This window comes from Varanus komodoensis, unplaced genomic scaffold (assembly GCF_004798865.1).
Source record: "Varanus komodoensis strain SLA01 unplaced genomic scaffold, ASM479886v1 scaffold42, whole genome shotgun sequence".
NCBI classification, from domain to species: Eukaryota; Metazoa; Chordata; class Lepidosauria; order Squamata; family Varanidae; genus Varanus; species Varanus komodoensis.
Window position 1 is genome coordinate 2,130,591 of NW_025335972.1, and position 20,752 is coordinate 2,151,342.

At 45.7% G+C, this 20,752-nt stretch overlaps 1 protein-coding gene across 1 annotated transcript in view; it reads right to left on the minus strand.

The window, feature by feature from the left end:
• The window catches only part of BGN (biglycan), a 40,217-nt gene extending 20,355 nt beyond the window's left edge, over positions 1 to 19,862 (minus strand). The window contains exon 1 of the mRNA XM_044443791.1: positions 19,636 to 19,862. The gene's annotated coding sequence lies outside the window, so the exon portion shown is untranslated. The remainder of the gene's footprint in view (positions 1 to 19,635) is intronic.
• Positions 19,863 to 20,752: the final 890 nt, after the last annotated feature.

Consider the following 20,752-nt stretch of genomic DNA (forward strand, 5'->3'; position numbering starts at 1 on the left):
GCTGCCCAAGCCTCACCCATCCTTAAATGGCATGCATATGCTTTCCGCCATCCCACATAGGATTGGCTCAACTAGGAAGCTCTCCTGCACAAACCCCACTGAAATGAGTAGATGTTCCACAAGAATGGTAGCTTTCTTGTGTGGTATTTGTGGGATAAAGCCCTGGTGAATTGGGTGCCTTGCTGGTCAGAGCTGCCTGTCCTCTTCTATGCTCACTTTAACTGCAGTAGACTAACTCAAAAAGAGATGGTCCTCCTGCATCAAGTCAGCTGGTCATAATGCAGCCCAAAGATGGGGAGAGAGTGTAGTTTAGCAGGGCCTGAAGATGGTCCCTGGCTCAGGCTGCAATCTTATTACCATCACATCTCTTATTTGTATATACCGGTAGATACACCTGTGGTAAGATTCATAGATTAGGGTACATGAGTGGAGGAAAGGAAGCACAGAAAACCACACAGGTCATACACGCACACATTCTGGAGATGTATTCCACACATTCTCAAATATGTCAGTATTTGATTTTTATGAAATGTTCTCAAATATTTCACTATCATGAGGCCTAGAAACTTGCATACAAAAACTGAATGCTGAAATTCTCAAGCATCTGTACATGAAAATGATGCTGAATGATTCACTCCTTGTTTGCTTTACCATTAACCTATATGCCACCAATAGTATAGTCTTGCGTGATTGTTTAAGGCTGAATGGCCCGGCAACCAGTTACTTCCATACTAGCCTTGGTCAGAGCAGTGGAGTAGGGCCTAGTCATATGTTATCAACCAGGGTTTGGGGAACCCGGGATCCTTTGGAACTCTAAAATTCCCATCATCTTTCACTGTTGGCTATGTTGGCTAGGGATGATGAAAGTTGCAGGATAAAACAATGGACAGGCATGAGTTTGTACTGCTGCTATAAACAGAGCTGACACACTTGATAGCTGTACATGGTGTTTGCTAAAGGGAACCATATCCAATAGAGATGGCTGCTCCCTCTTGCATCTGTCTGAGTCAACTATGTCAGGGACAGATGTATGAGAGGACATTTACCCATGTTTTCCCCTGCAGAATGTTTCCAAATTGCAAGCAATCAGCACTGTTTATAGCTACATGAGTTTATAGATAACCAGCAACAAATATATAGTAACTTTGCCTGGGTTCTGGTAGCAAGCAGGCATCCTGTAATTGCCTGAAGCTCAGAAGAGCAGGGCTGTAATTTGGCAGTTATTTTAGCCTGCCTTCAGGCTGTAATGGCCAGCAAGGGACCCATCCCTTGCCCCCCAGAGCTTCCCTGAGGGATTCTTTCGGCCATAGTGCCTTTTGTGGACAGGAAAAGTAGGGAACCCGCTGTAGAGTAAGTTGACATTTTCTCTCTTTCTCTCTCCACATCCCACTCCTGGCTAGTTGTTCCCCCAGGTCTTTAGATGTGGAAAATTATAGTAAGACGCGGGCTTCCAGATGGCAGCGCCTGAAGAGGTGAGGTCATTGCAAGGCTCCCCCGCCCGCTCTGACTGTAAAGGAGCAGGACTTCTGTGAGCTGATGTCATACAGTGAGCACTGTGTGTGCAAAGTCCTTCCACCGTGGAAGTTGGGGGCACCCACACTCAGTTTCAAGAACTTTGGACACACACAGGCCAAGCAGAGCAGGTTGTCTGTGTGTGCCAGAGCGGCACAGAGGTCTGAGCTGGTTGCTTGCACAGGGCTTTTGGAAGTAGGCTCAGGACTGCAGGGTGCCCACTCTCTTCTAGCCATTATTGTTGCAAGCGTGCGCTTGAATGTGTGGGCAGCAACATTTGATGAATCTGGGAAGCTAAAAGGATCGCTGAACAGGATTACCAGTGGAGCCTCAGTGCCCCTGCTATAGCTCTGCATCAAGATGCTTTCATCCTTCTTTGATTCCACAAGAAACAGAATTGGCAAAATGGGTGAAATCAGGCCAATAAGCAAGAATGCGATTTCAAATAATACCTCAAATCTTGTCTTTTGGAGAGCGGGGGGGGGGGGGGGGTTTGGCCACAACCACCATTTTGCAACAGAGATGCATCTCCTGGCACCCCTTTCTCCACAAGCCCCCTCAGAGCAACGCACCACAGAGGTGATGCAGCTTTCCTCCAAGGGACACAGAGGAAGAAAAAGGCACCCGAAAGGCGCCAAGACAAAGGCCACAGCAGCCGCCCTTCACTCCCACTCCCTACTCCATTTTGACACATTTTCTGTGTTAGAACCTCTCGCTGGGTTCGCACCACACATTAGACCTCTTGGGAATTTTAACCACGCACTGGTTAAAATTCCTCCATGTTGACAGACAACCAGATAAAGCAGGGCTTTTGTGCCCCCTCACCTCTCGTCTTCCTCCAAACCCACCTGCCAGGGGACATTGCAGGGGCACATTTAGAATTGGCCATGGCCTGGCTGTGTCAAAAGTTCATACTTGTAAGTGAGGACAGCCCAGGGCCACAAAAATGCCCCCTCAAAAGCTTCCCCCCACCTGGGAAAGCTTCTGAAGCACAACAGCTCCCCCAATTATTGAAGTGTTGCCTGGTTCCTAACAGGGAAGCTGTCCCAGCACTCCTCAACCAAGATCTTTGGCTCTTCGCAGGGCCTGGGAAAGGTGCTTGCCTGCTAGCCCTTGGCTAGAATGGCAGGCCTCTCTGCTGTTCTTGCCAAGGTGCTCTCTGTTTTTAGACTTGACCCTGGTTTATTTGGGTGTCTGTGTTTGGACAGCACAATAAGGCACAGTAGGTTTATTAAACACTATGACAAGGCATGGCTAGTTAGGGTGGTTTATAAGCCAGGCCAGGGAAGTTTATAAATCACCTTCTGGGAAGAGCACTGGATTCAGACAAATCACACAAAATCACCATTGCTTATGAACCACCACGTGACTTAATGTGTCGTGTGAACTGGGACTCTGTCTGCCTTGTAATGTTTCCTATCCACACCGGCTTCTGCAGAAATTTCAGAAGCCAACACAACAGCCTCCACCGAAGTTATGAATGGAAAGTGCATGGATGTCTGATGTGAGCAGGCACTTGGAGCAAGGAGTCTTTTCACTTGGAAAGAATTTTGAGCAAACGGCTCTCCACAGCTGAATCTCTTCCGCTGGTCCGCACAGACACATGAGTTTCTGCAGCTGTTTTCTTTTGTTTTCTTTTGTTGCACTTGTGAGCTAGGCGCGACTAAAGACAGCAGAGTTTCTGTACAGAAGACAGGGCAAAGGTTTCTAGGCTTCCTTCTTGCACAAGCCAAAGCTCTTGTTCCCATCCTAGATGTGTGAGGGATTTGGCCACTGAGATTGCCCAGTGCCCAAAAGCATCCTTCCTTGGCAGAGATGGAGCGTGGCACCCGGAGCTGCGGTCAGTAATGCAGGAGAAGAGTGCTCCTGCACCTTCAATGACTGTGTAGAAGAGAGAAGTTCAGCAACAGCAGCATTTCGCCTTGCAACATGACCAAAACCATCTCAAGAGATTCCTCCTCCTACACAGCTGTTAAAGATGCAGGATTCTGTCCTCCTCGGTAGCTGCACATCCAAGTGACAAGTTTCTGCATCCAACTGCCTCCTTGCTTTATTTCTAACACTTACCACGAGGAAACCAAACTACTTAATTATTTTCATTCAGTTCCAGTTTATTTGTGACTATAGCTGTTCCCTTTCAGTTCCAGCCACTGTCAGCGAAGTTTCAGGAGCCAGAGCACTTCTGGAACAGGTTCTGTTCTGGTTTGCATGTGTAAACCTGAGTTCCGAGCAAGCTACAAGCAATAAGGAGATGCGGAAGCACTGCCTATCCACCTCCCGCCTGCATCTCCCCAGTAATAGTTAGTTAGGAGGAAATGTCTAGTATTACCTCATCATCACCAAAGAGTGTTACCAAAGAGAAAGAAGAGACATGGTGGAATAAAGTGTTGGTTGATATTTATAAAGGCAAATTTAAGAATAAACACTATATTTTAAGTAGAAAAACAAAACAGCTCAACCATACCGTTGTCCAGGCAGCCCATGTGATTGCTCAGTCTGGCCACATCACAACCCCTCTTTTTTATGGTTCTTCAACTTTAAACAATCCTAGGGCCAGACAGCACTTCAAATAGAGGATGGTTTCAGACAGAGGACTGTCCTGTACTAGTCCTTCAAATACAGCAGTGCAGAGTAGAGCACACACCTCTTTACTATATTCATGCTTCCATGCCCCCCTCCACAATGGATGCAAGTTTATTGCACTAAATGCCACTTCTAGGATGATGGTTAAACCTTAATGAGATGATATCAGATCAGACATTTTTTGCCACTGTGCATTACCAGGGAGAAGTGTACAAGTAGAGGAGCACTGCCTGGTTAAAGAACAGAAGACACATGAAATGGAAATTTCCCCCAGTTGAGAGATGTAACCAGTGGAGTCCCACAGGGCTTTGTGTTAGGGCCAATGCTTTTTAACCTATTCATAATTAATCTGGAATTAGAAGAAAGTAGTGAAGTGTCCAACTTTGCAGATGCCACTAAACTATTTAGGGTGGTTAAAACCAAAAGGGATTGTAAGCAACTCCAAAGGGATGGGATGCCAGGAAAACGGGCATCAAAATGGCAAATGCAGTTAAAGTAACTGCAGCTCAATGCAAGCAAGTAAAGAAATGCATATTAGGCAAAAAATCCCAACTGCACGTATACACTGATGGGATCTGAGCTAACAATGACTGAACAAGAAAGAGATCTTGGAGTGGTGGTGGACAGCTTAATCAAAATGTCAGCCCAGCACACAGCTGCTGTGGAGAAGGCAAACTCCATTCTAGGCATAATTAGGAATGGAATTCAAAATAGAACTGCCAAAATCTTACTCCCCTTATATAAATCTTTGGTGCAATCACGCTTAGAATATCATGCACAGTTTTGGTTGCCCTACTTGAAAAAGGACATTATTGAATTGGGAAAAGTACCAAGAAGGATGGTAAAAATGATTAGCGGGCTGGAGCAGCTCCCCTATGAAGAATGGTTATGACAACTGGGACTGTTCAGCTTAGGAAAAAAAAAAGGAGAGTAAGGGAAGATATGATAGAGGTGGTTTTTAAAATGCATGGCATGGAGAAAGTAGAGAGGGAAATATTTTTCTCCCTTTCCCCTAACACTCAAACCTGGGGGCATTCCATAAAGCTGATTGATGGGAGGTTTAAGACTTATAAAATGAAGTACTTTTATATAGTTAAACTATGCAGTTCACTGCCATGGGAAATGGTGATGGCTGCCAATCCGGATGGCTTTAAAAGGGGATTGGACAGATTCATGGGGGAGAGGCTGTCAGTGGCTACTAGCCTTGCTGGCTGTGTGCTACCCCTTTACCAGCGGCGTCCTGCCTGCATACACCAGTTGCTGAGGAGCCTGGGCAGGTGGAGGTCTTGCAGCCATCTTGCCTGAGGGAGCCCGTGAGCAGCTCCTTTGCCACCCTGTACACTGAGTGCTGGACTAAATGGCTCTTTGTCTGATCCAGCATGGCTTTTCTTACGTTCTTATTTCCGTATTCATACTTTCCTGCAATGTGTGGTTGGGCTTTTAAAGGCTACATATTATTGTGCTGATGTTCAAATTAGAGTGAGACAGTTAATGAATCCCATTTATTCCAATGGCCTAACCGCCATGGATGTGTCTGAGGACTAGGCTAAGCATGACATGTCACTTGAAGTTGGTTTATTGTTTTCCTCTGACCACAGTGCTAAGGGAGTGTCACCCCTTTCTCTCCGTATGGTGCCCAATGTAGATCCTTCCCAAGTTGCTGTTAGCTCTGGGAAGTGTTGAGCGGAGGGGACTTTCATGGGGACCACAGCAGGGGAAGAAAGGGTTACAGCCAAATCAGCCCCCCCCCCCCCGCACTCTCTATGAACAATACAAAACAAAACCACAGTGCTATTAGAAGCAATGTGTTTAGTTGTCTGTAGCACTTCAGACTGCCAATGGATGCTCACAGGGTGGAGTGCTCTTTGAGAAAATATCAGAGCATAGACTTCAGGAGAAGACCAGGCATTTTGGAGGGCACTGAGATGGAATATGGGTCCCATTACCCAATCTAAACATATTTAGAGTGAAAACTGCATTCTCGACTTCAGTACTACTTTTATACACAGCCAGCCATAATTGTTTCCAGTATAAAATCTTGCCACAGATATTAAGTGTCCTTAAATTATATTTTTCAAGTTTTTTTCTTAGAGCAGAAAGGAGAAACTCTTATTCTTCTGGCAGAGAGAATACCCAATAATTGTACCTTTGTTAGTTTCTGGCTCAAACTCCTGTCTATGAGAAGAAGAGAGATTGTTCAAACTCTTGTTTGGCTTAGCAAATTCAGCCAGACAACCATGAAACTAAGAGAAGAAAGCTGATTTGGAAAGCAAGATTTAGGGGACAGATGAAGGCTGTAGTTGTGTGAATACTGCAGCAAAGGGTGTTAGATTGTGTGCATGATGGGGAGGCCTCACTTGCTGCTCTTTTTCAGGCAGAAAAATGCCTTGGACCAGCACTGAGCAAATTGAATCCCAACCAGCACAGACTCAATTTAAATCCCAGATGTATCAGAGACTGGTTTGGGCAATCTCTTTCTAGTGCATCTCCAAAAAATTCCTTTTATATTCATATTATCTATTGCCAAGCTAGAATTTAAAAACAGACTGGAGGAAATATATAGTTACAATTTACATCTATGATACAATTTACCATCTATGACTTCAGTTTGGATTTCTCTCCGATATAATACAATTACGTATCAACACTGCCTGAAATATATCTTAAACCCTTAAACAAGATCCCTTAAGGGAAAGTTTATGACTTCTTGATATTTCTATCAATTCTACTGGCTTTTTTTTTATAGTTTCATAACAATCTACACATTCAGCAGAGCTGTGTTTGTAAAACAGCAGAGCTGGGGGAAACAGATGAATATATCCTTCCCCAAACTGCTATGCAGAATGGGAGATTTTGTCTAATTTGCAGAAAACTGATTTTTAGTTTTTTAATAACCACCAAGAAGTTGTTGAGAAAGTGGCTATTTTGATTTTTTTATGGATACCTATGATCTTGTGTGCATTTTGGATCAATTTACAAATCTGTTCAATTTTATCTCACTCGTGTTTGTTATGCCAGTTTTGTTACCACATTACAAGCTGGAGGAATCACTTTCCAAATACCGAATAGAAAACCAAGAACTTGCCTCCTAAACTGAGCAGATCATTATGCCTCTGAAAAGCAGGAAAGACTCAAAGATGGTTTGGGGCAGGGGCTATTCCAACATATAACATTTCTTATGATTGTCAATATTCCAAACTCCCAGTGAGCAAAAAATGCTCCAGTCTGAATCTGATCCAGCTGCTTAGTCCCTGGGTGGTTCAGAATGTGCACACAGGGGATGGATGAGATCACAACCTCCACGAGAGGTTCTGGATTTCCTCACACCAGTGGGAATCTGGTTACTGCCTCTCCTCCTTGGCCCATTGCTCCTAGGGCTCTTTCTGCAATTTCTGAATCATATCCCGCACTCCAGCTGCGTCCACCTCTGCCACAGGGTTAAAATGCTTCCCTCCTCTTTTTCACTCGGCCAGTTCCAAGTAGGGTTTGAAAGCCAACAGACTGAAGAATGGAAAACCACCAGACAATATTCCCTTGATACTGCACTTGGGTTGGCAGAGCAACTGGAGGAGCATCCCTGGCAGAATCTGCCCCTTAATTCAAGCCTGGGCTAGCGGGATTTCCACATTAGGAGACTTAAAACAAGTGTTTTGCTGGCAATTGGCTTGCAAGGACAGTGTAAAAGCTACACTGGCTGATCATAGGGTTGTCAGCATCTCTTTTAAAGAAATATTCCTTGGGTTGGGACAGGGCACTGGAGCCTGACTGAGGAACAGGACGGGTGAAAGGTCCAGCAGAACCTTGCTTTTATTCGTAGAAATCACATGTATGCCCCCATCTCTACTTAGGAGCTTCAGGTCATATACATCAGTCTTTTCCTAGCCTGGAGCCATCCATACGTTTTGGACTTTGGCTCCTATCAGCCCCTACCAGCAGGGCGGCTAGGTGCCCTTGGCATTGTAGTCCTGTACATTAGGGAGGCACTTGTCAGAAAAGACTGGTAGTCATTCTCCACCCTGCAATGCCTCCCTGTCCCAACAGCCTTGTGTGGAAGATTGGGCTGGCCTGTTCCACTGCAAGCTGCAGATAGGAGATTACGAAACTGAAAGCAATTTCATCCAAATAAAATAAGGGAAGTAGATCCACTGCACATAGAAGAGTGGCCACATGACCGTGGAAGCATCTTCGGACAACGCTGGCTCTTCAGCTTGAAAGGAGATGAGCACTGCCCCTAGCGTCGGGCACAACTAGCACGCATGCGCAAGGGAAAGCTGCAGGGAAAAGTAACCCTGCCTCCCCTAGCTCACATACATGTCTAGTGAGAATTATTTCCCATTATAGCTCATGGCCTTACTTTTTAATCTTTAAACACACTGGGCACATTTCACCCTCAAATCATGGAGAAATCACTACAACGGGTGGTAGCGAGCGAGTTGCATTTCGAAATGGCCCATCATTGCTAGTTTTCTCATTATGATTCACTGAAATAATGAATCATAAGAATTTTTTTTGCAAAAGTTCCCATTACATGGCAAGGAAATCATTATGACCCAAAAGGGTAACAACAGTGGTTTAACATTACTTTGGCCTTTTCGTTTCTTGCATGAACACACATTTCAGGAAGGGGTGAGCAGAGCTTGTGTGCTAAAGGCCAAAATATTTTTCCCCTTAGTGCAAGGATGGGAACAGGGCAAATTCAGCTTCAACCCAGTGGTGGGTGGAGCAAAGGCAAAAGTGGGGTAGGGCCAAAAGCACAGCATATGTTAGCTTAAAACTTTTCCTGCCAGCTGCAACTCAGCTTTATGGAAGGCATTTCCACCTTTTTAGAATGGGGAAGAAATTGTACAACTGCCAGGAAACTACTAAGCTGTTGGCAGGCAATGGGCCACTGGGGGAAAGGGCTGGAGCCAAAGGAAGGGGCGTGGCCTCTGGAGAACCCTGGAGGGCCAGATTTGGCTCACTGACAGAGGTTCCTCACCCCTGCCTTAGTGGGTGGTTGCTGCCTTAGCCCCCCACCCCGCACCCTCCAGAGTTTCCCGATCTTAAGTCCCACAGTTGGTTGGACCAGACAAGTACTGGGGTCTGAGACCCAGAAGGCTTCGCCTGTCCCTGCCAGTGTGTTTTTCCCAGGGAGCAACAAGAAGGGAAAGCATACAAATAGCACAAACTAAGTACAGCTTCCACACTTTTTAAATGCACACACTTAAAATATTTCACACAGGCATGCGCTCAGGCTCAGAGGCCAAATCTAGCTGTGCAGGGGTTCCCAGATAGTCACGCCTTCTTCCCTGAACCCACATCCTTTCTCCTGGCCACCAATCCTTTGGTGGTTCTGAGCATTGCCATTCCCCCCCCCCCCCCCCCCATTCTAAAGGGCTGAATTGTCTCCTCTCAGTCTTAGTTACTTTAAGGTAAGTATGTTGTGATTTTTGGCCATACACACCACTGGAATAGTTTTGCTTTTGAACTGCATGAAGGATGTAAAGGTCCAGGCATTAAATTGGTTTGGGACATCTCTGTGCTTGTGCTATTCTACTTTATTTATTTATAATCCCATTTCCTCCCCCAAAATATGTGAACTCAAATTCCAGAAGACATCAGAAAAAAAATCTTTACACACAAACATCTATCCACACATTTGTTATTTTGCATCACGTAAAGAGGCCAGGACTGAAATTGGTTCTACTTAAGTGAAACTGAGGAAGAATTCTATGTAAGAGATTAGGCTCAATAAAATATTCCTCTTGTGGACCTGGAAGTTTTCTCCCTTCTGTCACTTATTTTTACTACCCACGGCTTTGTGCATTTAATAGCAGCCTTTTATGTAGAAAGTAAGCAGCTAAACTAGGGATCCCCTTTGAGATCAGGGGACTCATTTGAAATTTTGATTGAATATTCTGGGCGTTCTCACAAAATGGCTCCTAAGGGGGATGAGGAGCTTGCCCATTCATAAAATGGCTGCCTAGTGGTCACCAGAAGACAAACTGGTGAAACTAAAAAGTAATTTGGCCAAGAACCTACTAAGGCAGACTGCCAAAACAAAACAAACAAAACCCCTTTAAATCCATATAAAGATGGCAGTGGAGGGCGGCACTTCATTTGCAGCATTCTAGCCTCCTAATTGAAAGAAAACTATTTTAAAAACCCTTAAGAAGCAAAATAAAAATCTGGACGGCTTGAGAGCCTGGTGGATGTACCACTTTGGGGAGCCCAGAGTGAAACCTTCTGTCCCGTATTTGATCTCTGAAAAAACTGCAGCTGCTTTTTAATGTCAGATTGCTGTAGGCACAGGAGCAAGGCTAGGAAAAAAGGTGGCCACTGTACCCAGCTGATTGTCTCTCTTGGGGCAGCCCAGACGATGAATGATGTCTTTCCCCATATGAGAAGAGCTGGTTCCAGTAAAAGAGCTGCTCTCACACAGGCCACAGCCAACAATTACAGGAGGCTAGCGTCCCCGCCGAAGCGCTTCACATCCCTTCCAAACCCACAGCCCCCCCAAGGCCCACAATAGCAGCCTTTATATCCCAGGATCCAAGTGTTTGTGATTACAGGCAGGTCACACCCAGTTCTCCGTTCCAGTTTTGGAGCAGACGCTAGGCTGGTGGAAAACTCTTCCTTCCCTGGCATCTGAGTTCTCTTGTGCATTACTAGGCAAAGACAAAACACAAGTACGACTGTCCAGTGAGCCTGGGCTGAGAAGTGTGTGTGCGCACTTGTTGAAGGTGCTGGGACAAGATAAGAGAGGGAGTAATAGAGCACACGGCTGAGCTGCCCCAAGAGCTTTGGATGCCTGATGGTGTGGAAAAACCCAATGACAACAGCCTCTCCTGCTAATTAGCAGAGAATACAGCTTGTTGAGATTCTCTTATGGAAGCCTCCTTAAAATGAAGGGAAGCTGTACTCATTTTAGTCATTCAGCATAAGGAAATCTAGGTCTTGTGTTCAGCTTGTATAATTTGCACAAATCATAGAGTTGGGCTAGGGTCCAAATCTGAGCACATTTTGGAAGAGTTATATGGCCTACCTCTTCAGGCAGGCTTCTGGGGCTCAGAGTTATGCTGGCAAATTATGGGAGGTTCTTAATAGTATTGTAATGTGCTTGACATTTTGATTCTGTGGGGTGGTATGTGTTTGTTACCCTTCTTGAGCCACCAGGATGTGGTAACTGGAGTCCAAACAAACTTCCAGAGTGACTGATGCTGAAAATCAAAGCCAGCTGGCTATCACATCCTCCTGCAACCCAATAATCCTGGAAGCATGGTGCTTTGCCCCAGGGTCAGGGCTTAACATGAACCAGGGCTTGCTCCCCAGAACCGTTCAGTGCCATAACCTGGCCTGAAGTGCATTTTATTCGTAACACTTGAATGAAGTGTTCATAACAAATCCTGCCTTTCCTTCAAGGAGATCGAACCTGCATCCTGCACACACATGCATTCCAATTTTATCCTCACAACAACCCTGCGAGGCAAGAGAGTCATCAGGCAGTCTTCATGGCTGAGTATGCATCTAAACCTGGAACGCGCAGCCCTAGTCTGACAATGTAAGCAGCATGTTGCACTGCTCCAGGAAAGGGTGGGGAAAGTGGTTTTATGACATCACAGGTCCCAGCCAATCAGTGCATGGCTGGCTTTATCTATATGCAGACCAGATTTCTGTGACTGGAAGTCAGCGCATTTGTCAGAAATGTGATAAATCTGCTTCTATCAACATAGAAGAACATGTATGTTTGTATACTTCAGGGGACTAAGCTCCTGGGTAGGCTGGAGGCTTCATACCTCTTTTTGGAAATTAAACACTAGCTGTGAGTACCCAAAAATGTAAGGAAAGGCACTCTGCATATGCTCAGTGACCCATCTTTCTTTATTGTAACACACATGAACTGCCCAGAGGGCTTCAGCTACTGGGCAATACTGAAATAAAACAACCAAATAAAATCTTGGGGCTAACTCCTAACATTAAAAACAGGCCTCTCCAGGTCTATCTCTTGCACCCTCTCTATACGTCCTTTGCAGGAAGCTTTAAAGTACTTATTAAAAACATCAACAACAAAACCACCCTGCCGTATGTGGTTATTTTCTGCCGCTGCAGCTCTTGTGAGAACAGTTTAGCTTTCCTCCCTTCATCTTCCTTTTCTCTCTGCGATCACCCTCTCCAGCACTCATGCCTTATAATTAAAAACCCTAGCCTACCTATTCCATCCCTGCATGGCTAGTTTAAAGTTCCTGAAGGGCACAATCTTGCTCATGTTGAGCCAGAGAAAATATCCCACAGCTCCATGAACACCCCCACACACATACACACACAATTCCCAGCATTCCCTACCCAGCTGGTTAGGGAGTGCTGGGAGTTGTGGAGCTTCTTTCTGTCTAAACATGCACAAAATTGTGCCCTAGGGCACTTCCAATATTAAGCAGCACCAGCCGGTGCTGAATATATCCGGATCCTCTGGACTAGAACCAGAAAACCTTAGTTCTGTAGGAAGCTGCCCCTTGTGGTGAACTAGCAGAACTTTACCTTGGAACATCATTCTGGCGCCTAGGTGATGTATTCTCTAACTGTGGATCCACCTAGGCTTACCACTGGACTATAAAAGGCTTCCTGTCAGGATAAGGGTCTTGTCCGAACAGCAGCAAGATTTTCCCTGGCTCAAAGTGCTTTCCATGGCTTTGGCAGCTGCCTCCAATTGGATCCTTAGAACAGGGTTTGTATTGCTGAAGAACTGCCAGGTCTAGCACTACAGCTCAGGTTTGTTGAGCGCCCTTCTCAACTGGTGTCCTCCACATGCTTTGAATTACAGTGCCCAGGATTCCAGGCCATTAGCTATGACTGGGGCTGATGGGAATTGAAGTGCAAAACATCTGAAGGTTCTTCAGCTGAAGAAGGTTGGTCTAAAGAATCGTATCCACAGCCAGCATTAAATGTAATACCTGTCCAGATGGTGTGTGCTACTTTAAGCCCTTTCTTAGATCTATAGATAACCACGGTGCTTCTTGACAGTGCTTTCACAGCTGATCCCAAGGGTGTGGAATGGGCTTCCATGGAAGGTGGTTGATGCCCCATCGGTGCAGGTGTTCAAAGACAGGCTAGACATGCACATGGTGGGCATGTCGTGAGAAGAACCTGCTGGAGCTGGGTGTCAGACTAGATGGCCCGGGAGACCTCTTCTGACTCACTTTGTTTCTATGTTTCAAACACAGAATTTTGCTGAGAGTCTTCACAAATGTCTTCCATTTGTGATGCTCTCATGTTTTCTCGCCATTCTGTCTTTTTCCTTAAGAGAAAAATATCAGTTAAGGAGGAATGGACGCAATAGCTAGACAATACCTTTGGTTGGGAGCCCTCTCTTTCTTGCAGCACCTCCAGGTCTGGGCATGGTTGATCTTGTAAAAATAGAGGAAATGGGCCTGGTTGAAAAGCTGGCAACCAGGTTTGCCAATTTTGCCTCTTTGGGAGAAATGATCTACTATCACCTTACAATTTAAAAACAAACCACTTCTGCATTGCAATTTTGCTTTTCTTCTGACCACTTTTCATTTTGCAAAGGGCCAGACTAGAAGAAATGCCATTTGTGCGGTTAGCAATGCTTCTCACCACTTCTACTGGCTGTCCTACTACAGAGAATCCATTGAAGAGAGAAAGCTGGAAAAGTTGTGCAATGTCTTTTGCCTGGTGGTATTGGAAGCCATATTTCTGGAAACACCACTAAAGGTGCAATCCTATGCATGTTTAGGAAGAAATAATTCATATATATATATAACTCCCAGCATTACCCAGCCAGCATGCTGGGAATTGAAGGACTTTCTAGTTAAATGTTCATAGAATTGTCCCCAAGTCCCACTAACATTTATTTCAGCTTGAGCTAAAGCAACCTTTCTCAGCTGGTTCCCTCTAGATGCTTTGGATTGCAACCACAGCATTACTGATCATTGGCCATGCTGGTTGGCAGTGATGGGAGTTGAAGTCCAAAATATCCGAAGGACACCAGGTTGGGAAAGACTGGGCTAAAGCAGCACAAATCTAACCCCCTGCAATTGGAGGTTTTACTGTAGCAGCCCTGTTGCCTCCTTGGCTGTGCTTTTTCACAGTTCCCATGTGAAATGCTCAGGAGTAGTTTTTCCTGTGTTGTAACTTCCACTAGGATAGTAGCAAATTGTGCAGTGCAGATGTTCCTCATGGCAGTGCTCACAGCCATGTCCCCTAGGAGAATTCACATCAACAAACTTGATGTCTAGCAGGTCTTTTGCAAAGGAATCGGCCCATTCAGGATCAAGTCACCCCCAAATACTTTACAACAGAACATCTTGTTGGCATTGTGAATCCTTCTACTGTGAGGGCTGCAGCTAAGCTCACAGGGAACAGGCCATTTTGAAGAGGAGGGCATATGGTAGACAACATGAGTGGCCTTGCTAATAAAAATGCACCAGCTGACATCTCTGAAAGCCCTGGCTCCACCACAGCACTGCTCCATAGTTTCTCTGAACATCACTGCAATGCCATGATACTGTTCCCTTTATTACAGCCTTTCCACCCCTGCAACAGCAAGTGGGAACAATCCAGATGTTGCTATTCATGAAGAGAACATAGGAGACCAGAATGCCCAGTCATTTAGGCTCCAGCTCATGAACTGTACCTCCTGTACCAACATCAGCTGTCAACACTTGAGGCCTAACTTTTGCATTTCAGCCAATTCTAACTTCAACTAATTTGGCTCCTGTCACTGAAGAGAAAAAGTCAATGGGAATACTCTGTGAAATCTGAGATTGATTCTCAGTGGATCTGTGTACAATCAGCTCTTGAGTATTCCAGCTAGCACCCTGGAATTCCAACCCTGGTTTAAAAAGCAAATTAACCCTGGATGATGAAGGAAACCACCCACAAAGACCCTGGATTGCCCCTGCCAGTCAGAGCAGACCATACCAAGCCTGATGGACCAGTAGTCTGACCTGACACAAGCCATTTTACTATGCTTTCCAAAAATCATGGTAGGCATGCCATGAACGGAGCCAGCTGGAGCCGGGGGTCAGACAAGATGGACCGGGTGGCCCCTTTTGACTTGATCCGTTTTCATGTTTCTAAGTTTCAGTGTTTCTATGCACTTCTTGAAAAGCTTATCAGGGTTTCCACAATGAAAAAATCAGCAATGGCATACAAGCTTCCTTTCAGTGGCATCTTGGCTGCAGCTGCCCTCTTTTCTTGTAATGGAGCTGGCATGGGGAGATCCAGGTTCAGTGGCTTGCTCAGCTGGCCACCCCTGGGTTGTTCATTATCCTTCACCTTTTCCCTACCTCCTACCTCCTTGAAGGAAAGGTGGAACATAAACACATCAATTAAAGTGTTTATGTTCAGGGGAGGGGTTACTTCCCTTGCATATAACAGCAATAATATGCATAATTAATTAATGATGCCCATTTCAGAGAAACAAAGTAGCTTCAGGGCTACCTCTGCAGTTCCTTCTCTGCCGACTTCCTCCCTTGCAAGGAAGGCAGCTGCCCCTTTTCCAAGAGGTAACTCACACAGCAGGGAGTTACCTGGGAGTAAGTCCCACTGTACTCAGTGGGACTTATATTTGAGTACAGTTTGAGTATGTTTAGGTCTATACTGTAGTGAGAGCCACTCAATTAAAGCAGTCTCTTGCCAAACACAGAGGCGAATGCCAGTCTCACAGTTCAGAAAGCTGCAGGATCATGGTTGTCCAAGCGGACCAGTGAGGACAGGACTGCACAGTTAGTCCGGAACTCTTTAGTTCGAAACTGCTCTTTAGCACTCCTGCTCAGATTCAGCCACTCCTCCACCACCCCACAGTTGCAGTTTTACAACTTACAAGATTGTTGTGAAGGTTACAAGGCAATAAATATTAAGTGCTTTGATTACTCTAAAGCATGACATAAATGCTCAGTGTTAGTAGCAGATTTAAAGACATAAATAATCTGTAATAATCCTACATAATCTGAGAAATAATAGCATTATAAAACACAAAACACTCACACAGGAGGAACCTTTGACTGGCCAGATATTTTTCCTCCTCCTCCAGGGAAAGTTATTTCTTGCCATGGGTTGTGGGGGGGGGGGGGGGACTCTTTGGCTCCATGCATGTTCTATGGAGGTCAGGGTCACTGGTGCACTTGAACCCTGAAAGCCAGTGCAATCAGTGGGTGCAGTCAATCCAAACACCTGGCCTCTGGCACAAGGGAGGGAAGAGAGGGGGTAAACATCCCCCACCACTTTAGCCAGAATCATACTGCGGGAGGTAGTGAGATCCACCTAAGTGTTCTGACTCTCTCTCTGGTCAGTTTAAGACTTGTGCCAATAACAAATCCAGGCATTCTGGCTCTCTCGGCATTGCAGGGGAGGGCAGAGAATCCAGAAAAAGCTTTGGCCAACACTGTGCCAGATAATCTAATTAAGGATTAATGAGCCTTTGAACTAAAGACAATTGGGGTGGGGGTTGCACTTGAATGCCACGCGCTGTGGCTGGGAGGATCCCATGCGGCTTTAGCCTCTGTGGCAGCGTGCAGCCGAGTCGGTGATTCTGTGGCAGGCAGTGGGCCATGCCTGCCAGCTCAGCAGCCAGCGTGCCAAGGAAACCACACAGCCTGGAGGCACAGAGGGGCTGACACATGGATGCAGACTTTGCGGGCATGTTTTGCTCCCATCCCTCCCTGCCCAAGCCTGCTGGACCTCTTCTTTCAGAGGTGGAAACAGCACTCTAGACTCCTGTTTTTGCCCCTTTGGACCCACTGGCTTCATTATTGCAATATGGTAAAACTCTGCCCATCTGTAAACTCTTCCCTGCCTTTATCTGTGACAGCCACCCCCACTCCCACAGCAATCATCTTAAAGCTGGATACTTCTTTTACAACCAACATTTTCGATAACTTGCCCTTTTCACTTTTGCATTTAGCATGATTTCTTCTGCATGGTCCTTTAAAAGGATTGGGGAGGCTTTGCTTAAACTGGCAGCCGTTGTGGTTTCCAATCCCCCTTGGGGCCTCCCCATATAATTGCTTCCAAGGGTGGGAATGGGATGCTCCTGGAACACATTGCTGGATTTGCCGTCCCCTTTTGCAAACATTTATGCTGGCTATGAATGAAGAACTCTTCCAGTCTGCTATGCTCGTGCTTCACGCTCACTCTAGACAAATGGAAGGCAGCAGAGTGCCACACTCCATCCATAACCAACAGCCACATTTGGATCAAAAAATGCAATGTTGGACGGGTAGACCACAGGCACAGATTTCTGTGCCCTAGAACTAATCCAACAAGGAACAGGCACATCTGCAGCGCTGAAGGAGGGAAAAATATATAGGACAGGGGGAGATGTCTCCAGATCTTATCTCTAACTATATGGGAACTTGTGAAATCCCACATTTAACAGAAGAAAATATTTTTCCTAAAATCTTGGAAGGATTTGGCATCTAGTGGCTCAGGATGGGAAAGAAGAGAAGTGGCACTGGGTGAAAGGACATTGCATCAGATAGACAGCTGGCTCAGAACAGATGAAACATCATAAAAACACTTCTTTTTTTCTCAGAACCCATGATTCACTTAAGGAACTTATTCCCACAAGATGTGGTGATGATTTGGATGGTTTCACAAGGGGAACGAGCTCATATGCAGAGCAGTGCAGTCTGTCCCAAGACTTTAGCTATCAGAGCTGTGGAACCTTCATGACTAGAGGCAATATACCTCTGAATCTGAGATGCAGCCTGGGGACAAATCTCAGGGGAGCAGCTGATTTCCTGCTCAAGCTGTGGGCTTTCCATAGACACCTGGCTGGTCACGGGGTGCTGGATTTGAAGGACCAGCAGCAAGGTTCCTCATACAGCAGTCCTCTTATGCGGTGTAAAGCGGTTCTTGTGGGGGCTGGGGTTAATTTCCTGGGAGTATAGAAATGACCTATAGAATCCAGCTACCTTACCATCGCAGCCTTCCCTTTGATCCTAATAACGTAGGTTTTTCATTGGCAGGGAGGGCAAGAACAGCATACAACCCTTGCAGGAAAAAGAATTTCAGCAAAGTGGGATAACACCAGGACCAATCCCTATTGGGAAGCCCCTTTAGAAAGGGACATTGGTCCTGCTTAGAGCAGATCAATGAACGCAAGTTAGACCAACAGTGGATACAAACTGATATATTTTTCCTCTTGCACACAAGCAGTTCTAACTTTCCTTGGGCAGATACTGACATGGACACATGCCATATATTGGTAGACATAGATATAGCCTGCAATCCTCATTTTTCCAGTTTCTTTGAGCCTGGGAATCATCTGAAATCACCCAGGAAATTCACATGTTTACATTTGCCCTAACAAAGATGCACCCAGGGATAATAAGTCCACCAGCCGGATTGTCCTAATAAATGTTGCTACCTGAGATAAACTCCAGTAAATGGGACAAGCCATTAATGAGGTCTTAAGTTACCACCTTTTTGTATTAGTGCGTCTTTGTGCAAGAGAACCCACTCCACCACCACCACCACCAGTGGATAAGGCTTCCTGACTTAAATCCATATTGTCGCTCACTCCACCACTCTTAATGAAAGATTAAAATCCAGTCCCGGGGTAGCTGTCCCATCTTGTCTTATGGTATGGAGAAGTCCTAATGATGGTGAATAATCCTTCTAAAATTTTGGGAAACATAGTAACAGAGCACAAATCGCTTTTGGCGTTCCTGGGCATGGCTGAGGTCAGAATATGGCCCTAGCCTGATACACGTCTATAAAGTTCCCTTCCAAGAAGAATAAAGCCAACAGCTACAGCCTGGGAACCCTAAAGACTGTTCCAGGGAGTGAGAAGGAAAACCAAGAAAGTCCTGTCTTGTTCTTCTTACAGTATTAGGCAGCTGCCAAGCAGATGAAAGTAACAAATGGAAATCTGAGAACAAGGGAGTTTAAGAGCAAGCTGTTAACAGCCCAATTCTCATCAGTCTGCGGGGAGAGGCAGCAGAATTTAGGGAACTGACAGCCACACAGAACAATTCCACCAAGCTATACAAACACACACACACACACAATAGCATGTGCACGTTTTAGTTAGAGGCTTAGAACGGAGGTGTGGTGCCGCGGTTACCCCTGTTTTCAGGGAAGAGAATAATGTCCAGTGCTAAATGTGGGAAGCAGATAACTAGGGCTCCTGGGCTCCATTCCCCAGCTCTGGAAATAGCAAGCAGCACACATTGTTAGAAGTGGGAGTTTAAGGGGAGTGGTCTCTAACAGAGCAGGGGGAAAGGATGAAGTTGCAGGCAGTGAGGCAGAACAAGAACTTCTGGGAATGGAATGGAATGCATTATATTGGGGGGGGGGGTGATGCACTCTAACAGTTGTGTGGGGGCAGGGGTGGACTGGAAGTAAGGTTTAGTGAGAGCAAGGGGTCCAGAAGTCTAAATCTCTGTGCTCCATTCTAATGCCTGAGATCTCTGTATGGTCCATTGAATGCAACCTATCCACCAAAAGGATAATCCATGTGGCGAAGGAAAAGAAGAAAATATTTGCAAGAGATACTGAAGAGGAGGGGGGAAAGCAGAATGGAAAAAGAAAATGTACCTTTGGGTCAGAATGTGGTCCTGGGTATCACAACCTGAGGCAGACTTTCTTCTTCAACCAAGTTGTTCCTCCCGCCGCCTTTAAATTCCCTTCTTCCCCCCCCTTTCCCTCAACTCCAGTTTCTTTCTGCCAGCAGACCGGAGCTGTGTGTGTGTCAAGCCCTTCACAGGGCTGGAGGAGGCTGTACTCTACTGGAGGGAATTGAGAGGGGTTGACTTTCCTTGTAGGCAAGCTGGTTTCAATGAGGTACAGAGCTCACCACACACACACACACACACACACACACACACACACACACACACAAATGACTTCAGGGGCTGAACCGTCATGTGGTTTCCATCAACCACCTGCCAAAAAGGGAAAAAAAAATAAGAGAGAGAGGGAAAAAACCACCCAACCTCAAGGATGGAAGTTTTCACCCACCCCCTCTTCTTGTCCAAAATGGCAGTCTCTCTTGACAGTTCTTATTTTCAGAGTGGTCACAGGAGTGAGTGAGTTAGGAGGATGGTGAGGAGACAGAACTAAAATCCTTTGACTTTGTGGCGCCAGAGAGGATGGCTTTGTGTTGGTTTATGGCCATGCAAAATATTTGTCTTCCCTGACTGGGAGAAACTGGCCACTGATAAGCAGAAAAGATAAAACCATCTTATTGGTAAGAAACTGGGTATATGCTGTGTTAGGCCTTTGAACAAACAATAGGCTGAAGAAGATATGTGGCAACAGAGAGAAGGAGAGGGAATATGTGATATGAAGGGGTAAAGATGAATATATATGGTGAAAGAGAATAAAAGGATGGATCATGGATGGATGGATGAAAAGCAGTGGGTAGGAAACCTGTGGCCCTTAAAATGTTGGATTCCAGTTCCCATCAGCCTGAGCCAGCATAATCAATGGCCATGAATTATGGGACCTGCAGCCTAACCACATTGGGATGGGTATAGGTTTCACATCCCTGAAAGAGAGGCAGACAGAAAGTTTTTAAAAGTCCTGCTAGATCAGACCAAGAATCCACCTAATCCAGCTTTCTGCAGTTTGGCATTCTCCTGATGTTTTGGCCCATTGCCCATGTTGGCTGGGACAGATGGGAGCTGAAGCCCAAAATAGGCTGGGGAAATCC